Source organism: Echiichthys vipera, assembly GCF_963691815.1.
Source record: "Echiichthys vipera genome assembly, chromosome: 6".
NCBI lineage: Eukaryota > Metazoa > Chordata > Actinopteri > Perciformes > Trachinidae > Echiichthys > Echiichthys vipera.
Genome location: NC_139831.1, coordinates 4346080 through 4359597, shown reverse-complemented (window position 1 = coordinate 4359597; position 13518 = coordinate 4346080).

Sequence of the window (13518 nt, the reverse complement as noted above, 5' to 3'; positions counted from 1 at the left end):
TTTCTCTCCACAGTGCCAGTGATTATTCATCTGAAATGATAAATATAAGACTTCATTTTGTGCAGCCCCTCCTGTGGTGCAGGAACGGAGGCTTTATTCACTGCTCGCAGTTTGAGGAGAAATGGCTCTCAGAAGACAACAGGATGCGGTGTGATGTTTGTTTTCTCAGGACCATTAGATGGCAGCTATTTCAGTCCGTATCTGTGGGCGGAGCGCTCAGATGTGTGAAATGAGAAAAGGAAAACCATATTTATGACTCGTTAGCCAAGACCATGGCGTGGAGATGGGGATCTTTCTTTTATTTTCCACCACTAAGGTGTTTCACCAGCGAGGGTCCGGGCAGCTAATCAGGACAGGACACTAAAATAGGGGGCTTTGATGATATGTCGGGGTTTCCGATCTTTTAGGTTTCATCTAAAAAAATGAAGCAACTCCTGTCTGAACCTTCCTCATACATTGCTCACATTGTTCCAGAAGCTCGGGGAATAAAGCTACCCAGTATTTTACAGGAAAAGGTATTGAATGTTAACTGTAGTGCACTTTATATTTCTTTGACTTAAGTGAAGTGTAGGTTTTGTAGATTACTCTTTGTAAATTCAAGATTCAAGATGTTTATTGCCATAAGACAGACGTCACACTGCACCATGAAATTCTTATTCTGCACATCTCCCTGGTCACAAAGAAAGTAAACATGAGATAAAAATATATATTTAACTTAACAGTGTCAGAAATAGAATTTGAAAAAGGCTACAGTAAAATTTAAGTTAAAGAAAAATGTACAGACGGAGAAAAAGATGGAATCTTAGAACAGATCCAAGGATAGTATTGAACGATTGATTCTAGGAAGAAACGAAGAGATTAAAGACTGGAAAAGACTTGGGCTGTATTCGAAACCATCTACTTCACCAGCAGTGCGTCCTGATTTGGCCCAAAATCTGCAGTGATCCCAAAATACCAGGGTAATAGAAAAGATCGTTCTGATCAGGGAAGAATCTCCAGTAAGCATCGAACCAGTCTACTTTGCCTACTTTGTCCCACCTTGCAAAACGTTTACTTCTGCTTCCCAAAACCGTAAACCGACTACGCCTGACAAATGATACGACAAAATATGTTAGTAGCACATTCACGCCACATACTGCTGAGCAATGCATTATGCAGTACTCAAAAGTCGTATGTAGTAGCTGGTTTCCAATACAGCCAGAGACAAAAAAAGACTTGGTTAGGATCAGGATAAGATTGTGGTTTGGGTTAAAATACTGTTTCTTCAACGTGGTCTCATGGGAGGGCGTATAAATAGCACGCCACTTTTCATGACTTGCATGACTTTTCGCGTGCATGTCTACGCATATTAAGCTTTTCGCGTGTCATTTAACGCCCGTTGTTCCCCAGGGTTAGGGTCTGGGTTAGGGTTAGGGTAAGGGTTAGGGTTAGGGCATTTCGCGCCCGTTATTTCAGCCATCCTTCACATGAAATATTGATTTAAAAACAACCCTCTGACAGAAAGCTCCACCACTTCGTATTTCTCCGGAAAGTAGCGGAGAAATACGAACACGTGGGTTTTCCCTCAGTGACATTTGTGCATAAAATGACAACGCCATCTCTGCACTATACAAGTCAATTGAGACTACATGGCGAGAAATGACACGCAAAAAACAGGACATGCGTTGTAATTATACGCGAGATGGCTTAAGAGAAAAAGCGTGTCATTCACACGCCTTTTAGTGAGACCAGGCTGGTTTCTTCGTGGCGTTAGTTAAGAACGTTACATAAGAAAGTGACAAATCATTGACTTTTGGGTTTCACACAGGATGTCAGCTCTGTTCCCCTGGTGAAAGTCCTGTGTTTCTTTGACCCATCCACCACCCTGACCATACTCCTCATGTTTCAGTCTTTTAATGCTCATTAGCGTTGTTAGTCTTCATGACATTTTACAGCACTGCGGAGCAATCCACATGATTGATCCAACTTACCAATAAATGATAATGGCCTACTTAACCAAGTAGGAGGTACAGGGCCATGCTGCCTCACATCTACGGTAATGATAAATTATTTGAATTTAAAACTAAACAAAGCGAACGTGCAGTCAGTGCAGTGAGAGTCCATATTTTTAGGGTGATCCTAATTGCTCGGCTGTCCTTAACCCTCCTGTTAGCCTTGGGATCAATTTTGTTTAGCATCTCTAAATACAATAATAATGGTTGACATCGTTTTTAGCTTCCATATTTAAGGACTTTTCCTAATTTTTATGGGGACAAATATTATAAATAACGCAAAAAAGTATTTACATATATATTACCTTTACTTACTAAACACACACACAAATATCCCTCAATCCAATTTTAGGTAAATTGGAGAGATATTTTATTTTTTCTGTGTATTTTTGAAGTCATGTTATAGAACATTTGAATGGAATTCCTTTGCTAGACAACAGGCTTGGTCCTTGTTAACTTCCTGTCAGAAGAAGATGATGTTTGTGGATCTGTGTTTAACTTGAAATCATCAAATACACAGTACCTGACATAAAATCTAGAGTAACAACTTTGATTATGATCATTTTCTGGATGTGTTAGTAAAAGTTGAGCTAACAGGAGGGTTAAACGGCCCCTTCCGTATCCTCTGAATATACTGGCATCAGCTGTGGGGTCGCAGCAGATCAGGGGAAATCTTTGCCGTCACCGTGGATGAACGAGGTTTCTCTCGTACTGGGCGACCAAGTAGATGTGTGTTTCGATGCTAGCAGGAGGTAAGTGGAGGGATCAGCAAATGTCACGGCTTTTTTAAAAGCCACATCACCCTATTCTCTTGATGTGTCTAGAAAGCCACGGGTGGAGTGACAGCGAGAGCAGCCCTGTGCTGCATGATCTCCTCAGTGCTGCTGGTTTTGACAGCCGCCTCCCCGTCCGTCTCCCCTCTCGCCTTGGCGTGCCATCCACAGTTAGCATAGCTACTGCGAATAACTTTAGTATTGAACCACGTCAGCTCCATGAAACACAGGATCTCAAACTTTGGTCATTAGCATTAAATCACAATTAACTTGAACATCACAGTGAGTGTAACCTGACAGTGGTTGGCTCAAACTGCATTCAGCCACAACATGTAACCTTTAGAGTTTGAGGAGACGGCACCTCGGGGATGGAAAAACCCTACAGGAGTTTTTCCTTCCTGTCTTTAATAAATCCATTTCTCTTATTTATTTCTTTTCATTTACTTTCAATTCTTCCCCTTTATGGATTCGGCGATATTGTTGCTTCAGGTTATTACTGCTCTGTGTGACGCCGGGCTGAGGGACCGGCGGGGAAAGGAAAGGTCAATAATTCATCAAGACACTAAAAAATAACTCTCAGCTCTGAAGGAGGACACTTTTGGATGCCCTAAAGTCAAACAAAAACTTTTTTGTATCACAGGTTTATTAAATCCCACCAGTATTCACTAGCTTGTTAAAAGACAGAAGCTAAAGCATCATTCCTGTGTCGCAGGGCAGCTTTTTACAGGGTTCGCACAGGTGCTTGAAATCCTTAAAAATGCTTAAATTTTAATGTTGTGAATTAATAATTCTTGAAACTGCATCTGTATTGCATTTCAAATAGCTGTAGAATAGACATTTCATTTCATTTCTCATCCTTTTGGTATTACAAAACACAATTTGAGTTGTTTATAGCACAATAAAATCTCTTACGGGATAAAAAAAAAGATAATTTTTAATATGTATTCATAGAAATATGTAATTAATCTCAGCCCTAAGGTGCTGGAAAAGCTTAAAATGGACTTTTATATATGCTTTAATTTTTAAAGGTGTTCGAAACCTGTTTTTGGGGCGGCAGTAGCTCAGTCCATAGGTGACTTGGCTGGGAACCGGAGGGTTGCTGGTTTGAGTCCCTGTGTGGACCATGAATGGAGCGTGGACTGGTGGCTGGAGAGGTGCCAGTTCATCTCCTGGGCACTGCCGAGGTGCTGTTGAGCAAGGCACCGAACCCCCAACTGCTTGGGGCGCTGCTCACTGGCAGCCCCCTCGCTCTATCATCTCTCAATTAGTTGCATGTATGTAGGTCCTGACTGTGCCTGTGTGTGTGTGTGTAAAATAAAAAAATAGAGTGAATTTCCCCATTGCGGGACGAATAAAGGAATTCTTCTTTACTAATGATGATGCTGTTCTTCTTCTTCTTTACAAATGATGATGCTGTGGATTTGTTCTGATGCACATGCTCTAAATATTCTCCCGTGCCTCCTCCTGGGAGCTGCACCCATGTCTGGGACAAGTCTGCTCTCTGTCCCCAGAGTCAGGACTAAACATGGAGAGGCAGCTCTCAGTTTGAATGCTCCACATTTCTGGAATAAAACCGCCGGAAAACTGCAGGTTCACAGCAACTTTCAGTTCTTTTAAATCAAGGCTGTTCTGTTTGATGTTGCCTTTTATCGAATCAAATCATTATTAATTTATTTCACTGCACTTTTATCTTTGTTAACCTGATTTCTTTTTCTATTCTCATTGAATTCTCTCATGAATAGATGCATATGGGCTCGTGGCTCAGAAAATCTAATTCTTATTTCAGCAAACTGAGAAAAAAAGACATCTTCGGGTGTGTGTGTGTGTGTGTATTTGTGGGGTGGTGATACAAGAATTTCCGAGCCAACATTTGCAGACTGTGATCCACGGCGGCTGGATTTAAGACTACAGATGGTGTCAACAGTCATGATTTAGGAGTAATGACACTCAGAGGAACATCTCCCAAAGCCCTGATATCAACTGTCCCCATGGCAACGGCTGTCCTACACACACACACACACACACACACACACACACACACACACACACACACACACACACACACACACACACACACACACACACACACACACACACACACACACACACACACACACACACACACACACACACACACACACACACACACACACACACACACACACACACACACACACACACACCAATTAGCAGCGTCACAGAGTCGTTCACAGGAGGAAAAGTGTGGTGTAAACATTACGACCTCCCCTGAGACATAGTGCCGACTGCACTGTCTCTGTATCAACCAGTTGAGTCTCAACGCTCCTGCACCGCTGCGACCCGTTCTCATTCCTGACGAGTCACGTTAGGACCCCCATGTCGCTGTTTTGAACCCGCAGTAAAACAAAACTATGGGACTACTTAGGTTTAGACATCAAAACAACATGGTTAGGTCGACTTCACTCAGATGTCAAAGAGACAATCCTTGATCTTCCCCACACACACGACCACCTGTCATCACGTGACCTTAGTTTAATTTGAAGGTCACATGAAGACTGAACCACCTTTGGCACAACCAAGCAATCCCCAGATGAAGACCTTGAGATGTGGTTAAAAGCCCCTAAATGAACCTTGACTTTGGGTCGTCAGAATCCATACTGAGTTATCAAATATGCATTTTTCTAATAACTACTGGATTCCCTAAAAAGAAAACCTGCCACTGAATTGAAATGAATGGGAAAGTCCCAGAGTTACTGTCTCATTTTACTAAATCATCATTAATAATAAAGAAACAAGTATTTACACACAGTAGGGTGTCCAGCTGAAGCTAATGGCAAAATGACGGTGCTGTGACCCGGCTCTTGAGGGGAAAGGGAAACAGCATCAAACCAATTATTCTTGTTAAAATGAAAGTTATTTAAACAAGTTTTTAAACGTGTCAACACAATGGAACAGTTTTAAGCACCCAGAGACAATTATAAGCAAAAGAGCACTTTTAAAACAAGTGTTACTAATTTACTAAAACCAAAAAATGGGTGCAAATCCTCACTAACTAACCAAAACACAGAAAAACACACACACAACAACACTCCTGCACCAAGTGTATATAAACAGAAAATAACTAAGTGCAGGTAAAGCATGAGCAGATTTTGGGCGGCAACACTGTGTTATCGTTAACTATCTCGTGTTTATCGTGAGTCATAAGTACATTTTAACGATGCTTTCAGAGATTCAGACGTGTCGTGGACACTTTAGCACCGCCGACTGGAATTGAATCCGACCGGTGGAGTTATTTCAGGCTGCAGATGTAATGAAGCCTCCGCGGTGAACAGGAGCCGCATCTCACCGCAGCACTTCTCTCTTTAACCTCTTGTTACTGATCTGTGTCTCCAAGTCACCGCTAGTCTGTCGCTAGAGACAGATAGGAGGGAAACTAAGCTTTTTGGTAAATGACCCACGCACGCACACACACATGCACGCACACACACACACACACACACCTCTTAATTCAGTACTGCAGGTTTCTCTGCTGTCAGTCCTCCTGACATTTAAACTTTATACTTTGTCTAAATGGCCTCGTTAACTCTGCTCAACACTCAGCTGTCAGTCTTAATGTGTTATACCAGCTCAGGCCACAGTGACAACATGGTATAGTATTATATATATATATATATATATATATATATATTACAATAATACAACCTTAAACTCGTAAACTCAGTCAACATGACATTTACATCTTAATTTTTTATTGATGCAGCAGGTTAAAATATAACTTGTTCTCCAATTTTTTGGCCACGTTAAGCACTGGCCTCATTCAGACCTGGCATTAAAGGTTGAACATGTATAATCTTTATTAAAAGCTATATATATATATATATATATATTTAAATAATACACCCACGGGGCGTTTTGTGGGGTACAGAATGAAATAATTGCTTTTCCGCAAAATATATTTAGTCTGATTTTTTTTTATTTTGATGGCTTTCTGTCACGTTCTGTTTCCATTGTAGCAGCCAATAGTGTTGAGCATTGCTGGTTGCCAGGGTTGTCTGTTGTTGGGTGCAGCTACTGTAGGCTGGCACTGAGTGAAATGGAGTTTGCCCATCCTGCAGCTGCTTATTTGTCCCAGCAGCTGAGTGAGCGGAGACATTTTCTTAGCTGTAACGTTAACTGTCAGTCAAAGTCCTCTGCAATACTTGTTTTTATTGTCTCCTGTAGGCCGGGTGTGACGAACCCGGCAACGTGACTCCTGGAATTATCTGTTGTTGTTGCGACTACGATCTTGAGACACTATATTGCGGTGTTCTGCTCATTCTCCATATTCAGCCTTCAACCTTGATCCTGGGTGGTCTGATCACAATTGGACAGTCCTTAATATAAATGTGAAGGCGCCCAGGATGCACTGAGGAAACATGGAGATCAGATTGCTCTGACTTTAGACTGTATAGAAAGAAGGATGACGCATCTCCACTTCCCGGATACGATGTCATGTTTGCAATTTTGCAACCAGAGTGTGCACAGGAGAGATAGGGCAACTATGTAGGAATCAGGACACCAGTGATATCATCACCTTAAGTAACTGTGTCATTATATAACCACGGTTATAGCATAATCGACAAATCCAGACAACTCTAATCCCATCCGGGTGATATTATGAGGAGATATCTAAAAATGGAGGGGAATGATTATAGTCAAGGATGGCAGCAATGCTAATGCAAACTCTAACACCTGAAGAATGCCTTCAGAAAAACCAAAGTCCATTCGGGACAGGATAAGCTGCTCTGTTTACAGTTAATTGGACAGGGCGCTCAGAGATAGACCGTTAAACTCTCCAGAAAAAGTGACATGTTGGACTCCGAGCTCAAGGCTCTTTGCAGTGGACGCCACTACAGATGCAGCGGTCACACTGAAAGTCAGGGCGACGACAGCCATGCACATGACAGACTCAAGATATATTCACTGTACAACACTATGAAACCAGAGAAAAGCAGCAGATTACTACATTTAATAAGCAGGAAAAATGTATGTTTGTTTGGATTAAATTTCTTAATGTAAAAAAACTACAGATGTACCTCCACCTTTTATGTTGTCCCCTTGTTCTGACTGGAGGATATATAAAACCAGCATCGTCCTGATAAAAACACACACACCTTCACATTCTTCCAGCAGTTTCTTGGGAGGAGAGAGACTTTGCCTTTCCCACCAAAGAACACAGTCTCCCCTTTCAGCTCATAATCCCCCCTCAGGTTGTTCATATGAAGTGGAAGACATCAATGCATACAATCAGCTTCTTTACTTCCTGTATTGACTGTGATCTAACTCCTCATCGATCCGACCCTCACTGACCTCATCTGATCTGCTCTTCCACACCTCTGCTTTGAACCAATTAGGATCGACCTTCTGCTCAGGTGGTCAGGAAACAACAAGATCGACCAAGATGATTTATTTGACAGCCTGGGAACTGATTGATGCTTGGATAATTTAAGCGTTAAATCCTTCTTTATTTCTTCCTCCAGACGTCCCTGAATTACGTGAATAACTCAGAAAATAAAGGCACCCGTGATGCTAAGTGCCTCGGTAGCTGTGACTCAGCTGTGATTTTGACAGCTTTCAATCATTTCTTTTCCTCCAGACTGTTTTTAAAGTCAGTCAGAGGGGGATTATGACTGAGACATGAGAGTTATGCATATGCAGACATTTAAAATAAAGGGCTACACTTGTGAGAACAGTCATTGGCTTCATTCAAACCCTTAGCATTATCCTGAATTCAAATTTCCCCTCATGTAATATCAAAATAAAGACTAAAGGACACATATGGTCTTTTTTTGTGTGCCAAATATTGTATTAAAATGTGATTCGGACATTCATGCCCCTTAGGGCTAATAACTTTCGAAATCTTAAATTGGTCAAATATGTAGTTTTATATCTTAAATAGTATATATTGGGTTTTTTTTATTTTTAAAAGGACAATATTATTATTATTATGTAACCATTTGATGCATTGTACCAAGTTAGCTTAAAGCTAATTTCCATCCACAGTCCAGCCATTTTGTGACCCCCCCCCCCCAATTCTTATTATTCTGCTTTATAGAACAGTTTATATTTATTATATAGTGGACATCATGCGGGGTGTAGTTTGTGACCCTGTTGCCGTTCAGCCAGGTCACATCTGGTAATTTTTTTTTTGCCAAATATTGTATTAAAATGTGATTCGAACATCAGGATGAATGGCGGTAGTTCTGCATGTAGTTTTATATCCAAAATAGTATTTATTGTTATCCTAAAGCTAATTTCCGTCCACAGTCCTTTGGGACTAACAGGACTTTGCACTCCCCAACAGCTGCTGGAGCCCCCCTGACCAAAGCCCCAGACTGGCGGCAGATCAGTGGGAAAAAAACAGGCAATACATAGTAATGAACGTGTAGGAAACAGGCTTTTTGTGACCCCTAATCCCTCTCCTTTCTTTTTCTTCTGCTTTATAGAACAGTTTATATTTATTATATAGTGGACATCACGTGGAGTGTAGTGTGTGACCCCGTTTCTATTCAGTCAGGTCAACGTATTCTCATCAATAGGTATGTATGTAAATAAGACACCTTATGAAATATGACGTTATATTAAACGCTATGAAACAGAAACAATAATATCTTATGAAATATTTAATGTTGTGAAATGGCGACCAGAAGTGGACCACGATGCTTACATGTATGAAACGAAAAAGTGACAGTTAGGGTTAGGCATCAAAAAAATCTATGGTTTGGCTTAAGTCTTGCAGTGGGAGCTTGGCTTTGAGGTGACACACTAGCAGAGCCAGACCTTCCTATTAGTCAACTAAATGGCTGCTAAGGCCCTGCAGCCACCAGGGGGCCCCCGAACTCATGCATCACTTGCTGAATTGCCTGAATGTCTGACCTGGCAACCCTACAACGAGTAGAGAGGAGTGGGCGTGGGACCGTCACAGCATGGTAATAACCACAATTTCAAATAAAGAATGGATGGATAAGTAAAAAGGAAATCATTGGAATCGTGTGAATTAACGCATCTAGCTGCTTCAGGTCCATTACTCTCTCTGATCTGGGCTTTTCTGGCATTTCGAGTCAAGATTTTGATCAAATGGTTTTCCTTGGAAAGCAGTGGAAGCAATTTTCTCCTCAGTGAAATTGGAGGGTGAGATGCACAAACGATCTAAATTGAAGTGAAGAAAACAAGGGATCACACACACACACACACACACACACACACACACTCACACGCACACGCACACACAGTCTCTGACTCAGTTCCTGGGCTGGTCCCAGTATCCCCTCCCAGTGGCAAGGACAACAAGAGCCCGTAACAGGCAGGAGCATTTATCTACTTTATCAAGGGATGCTCAACTTGACATGGTATTCACCATTAAGCTGCTTTTTAATCACCTAGGTGCAGAGAAAGTTAAGCAAAACCCCCCCAAAATAAGTCAGAGCGCCTCAGAGAGCTGAATGTGTGGTCCTGTTAAGTTTAATTTGTAGAGCAAGGCACATGACAAAAGGCTTAATTTGTGTTTGTTCGGCTTATTTTTTGGATAGTAACTGTGCGATAACATTACAGGGACTTTCTTACGACCATAGACTGCATAAAAAATGGACATAGCATCTACATCAAGGTCTGTTCTCTCATCTTGATCCAATTGTACTCGCCTACGGGTGTCACCATCTTGTCAGACTTTGACTCCGCCTCATTTCCTCTTACCAAAAAAGGGCATGTATGTGATGTTGTGGGGAGGGAGATACGTCCATCTGGCTGACGTATAACATCCAAGGACAAGTGAGGACCAGCAGCTTGCTGTCACTCAAGATGCCACGCCCCTAATTATTCATAAACTTTAACCTCCAATAAAATAAAACTAGCCTCGTGTAGATATGACCTAAACATACAGACTAGAATGTTTTTTTTTTGTACCAGTCCCTAAATAGGCTGTTAAAATGGTGTGTTTAACATGGGGGTCAATGAGAAACTGCTCTATTATGAAACCTGCCCCTAGTGGACACTCAGAACTGCAGCTTTAGGCACTTCCTCACTGGACATACCAGGAAGTCGCTGTGGTGGGGGCTTGCTTACGACCCTAAGGATTTTGATTCAATCCTCTTAATCAACTTCCTTTGTTTGTTCCAGTTTATAATTTCCATCACTGAACATGTTAGAGATGAGATCGTTTCACGTCAAAATGACTAAAAATAACTCTCTGATCCAAGGTTTATGAACAAGTCATAATTTAAGATGGAATTGTAAATTGGGCCCCAGGTGTGAATGTCTAAAAAAAAACCCCAAACAAATGTAAAAACTTCTGCCTGCTCTTGCATGACAGTTTCATCAGAGTGAGATGCACAGATGGATGTTTCACAGCTTTATTCTCACATGGAGGCGTTTTATCACAACCAGGCTCTGGAGAGCAACATTAAAACCCTCAGTGTAATGTGACAGAAATAAGATTAAAAAATAAAAAGAGAGAGAGAGACTCAACTGCCTGCTCTCCCTTCTAGTGTTAAAATGACAAAAGGCTGATGACCCCAGCATGAGGAACTTAAATAGGCAGAGCACAGGTGCAAACTATGAGTGCAATCAACACAGGTGAAAGCGCCTGTACTGATTATCACAGAGTCAGAGCGCAGAAAATAATTTGAATCTCCTATTTTTGGAACACAATAAGCCGATGTTCAGATACAATTTGAAGGAAAATTTAACTGTATCAACACACACCTGCTCTGTGGAGAGTTTCACCCCTCAGACAGGCTGATTTCTTATAACAGTTCACACGTCTTTGTCTTAATTTGTAATGCATGTGCTTCCAATCGGTCTGTTTGCCTCCATTCATACATGCCCATCAACTCAATTATTGCCTCTTTGAAATTCATCATATCGATGCAATATATTTTTATATATAAGTGCAATACTTTTGCTTCATTTCTAATAATTTACTTAAAAGTATGATGCGTAAAAACATGAATTTGGATATGATTGATACCCGCAGTGGTCGCATGACCAGTGATCGATTATGTATAAGATTAAGGACCTCATATGAGAGAGTCTTCATGTGAGAGACATCATGTGAAGTAATGCATTGATCCGTCTGGTACAAGAATCTCAAGGCAGATACTATTTGCACCAGGGTGTCTGTAGACAAAAACGCTACTCACAGCCCTCAACCAAGTAGTTTTGTTGTCTAAACCCAACCAAGTAGTGTTGTCTAAACCCAACCATGTAGTTTTGTTGTCTAAACCCAACCAAGTAGTGTTGTCTAAACCCAACCAAGTAGTTTTGTTGTCTAAACCCAATCATGTAGTTTTGTTGTCAAATCCCAACCAAGTAGTTTTGTTGTTTATTCCCCAACCAAGTAGTTTTGTTGTCTAAACCCAACCAAGTAGTTTTGTTGTTTATTCCCCAACCAAGTTGTTTTGTTGTCTTAACCCAACCAAGTAGTTTTGTTGTCTGAACCGAACCAAGTGGTTTTGTTGTCTAAACCCAACCGAGTAGTTTTGTTGTGTATTCCCCAACCAAGTAGTTTTGTTGTCTAAACCCAACCAAGTAGTTTTGTTGTCTACACCCAACCATGTAGTTTTGTTGTGTATTCCCCAACCAAGTAGTTTTGTTGTCTAAACCCAACCAAATAGTTTTGTTGTTTATTCACCAACCATGTAGTTTTGTTGTTTAAACCCAACCAAGGAGTTTCGTTGTTTAAACCCAACCATGTAGTTTTGTTGTTTATTCCCCAACCAAGTGGTTTTGTTGTCTAAACCCAACCAAGGAGTTTCGTTGTTTAAACCCAACCATGTAGTTTTGTTGTTTATTCCTCAACCATGTAGTTTTGTTGTCTAAACCCAACCAAGTAGTTTTGTTGTCAAATCCCAACCAAGTAGTTTTTTGTTTATTTCCCAACCAAGTGCTTTTGTTGTCTAAACCCAACCAAGTAGTTTTGTTGTCTAAACCCAACCAAGTGGTTTTGTTGTGTAAACCCAACCATGTAGTTTTGTTGTGTAAACCCAACCATGTAGTTTTGTTGTGTAAACCCAACCATGTAGTTTTGTTGTGTAAACCCAACCAAGTGGTTTTGTTGTTTATTCCCCAACCAAGTAGTTTTGTTTTCAAATCCCAACCAAGTAGTTTTTTGTTTATTTCCCAACCAAGTGGTTTTGTTGTCTAAACCCAACCAAGGAGTTTCGTTGTTTAAACCCAACCATGTAGCTTTGTTGTTTATTCCTCAACCATGTAGTTTTGTTGTCTAAACCCAACCAAGTAGTTTTGTTGTGATTAAAGAGAAGAAAATCTGTGAAGATTTTAAAACTCCCGTAGTCTGAGCCCAGTTTAACGATCTAAACTAGTATTCTCAGAAATGTATCTCTTATATTTCTACAAGTAATTACAAATACACACATACACATACTGTAGTTCTTTTCATAAACGTTTAGACCAGGAAATAACATGTAAAATTGTGTAGATGTGTACAGATTTTGAATCAATTATTTTCATGAGTACTAATGTGTTTTGACTTTTTGGAAACGTAAGAGGCCAAAACAAATGCAGTTAATGTAAAAATGTACTCTCTCTATATAATCTGTGATCCTGCTGTCTTCACCTGCTGCTACCACTGTATGCAAAGAGCTAAAGGTGGTGGTCAATAACTTGTCCTCTTTAGTGTACTGATTAAGTGACAGCTGTCTTTTAACGAAGATCGACCTTTAACCACTTATCTGAGATGTCACTGAAGTCCCTCCCTAATGGACCAGATCCGCGCACAC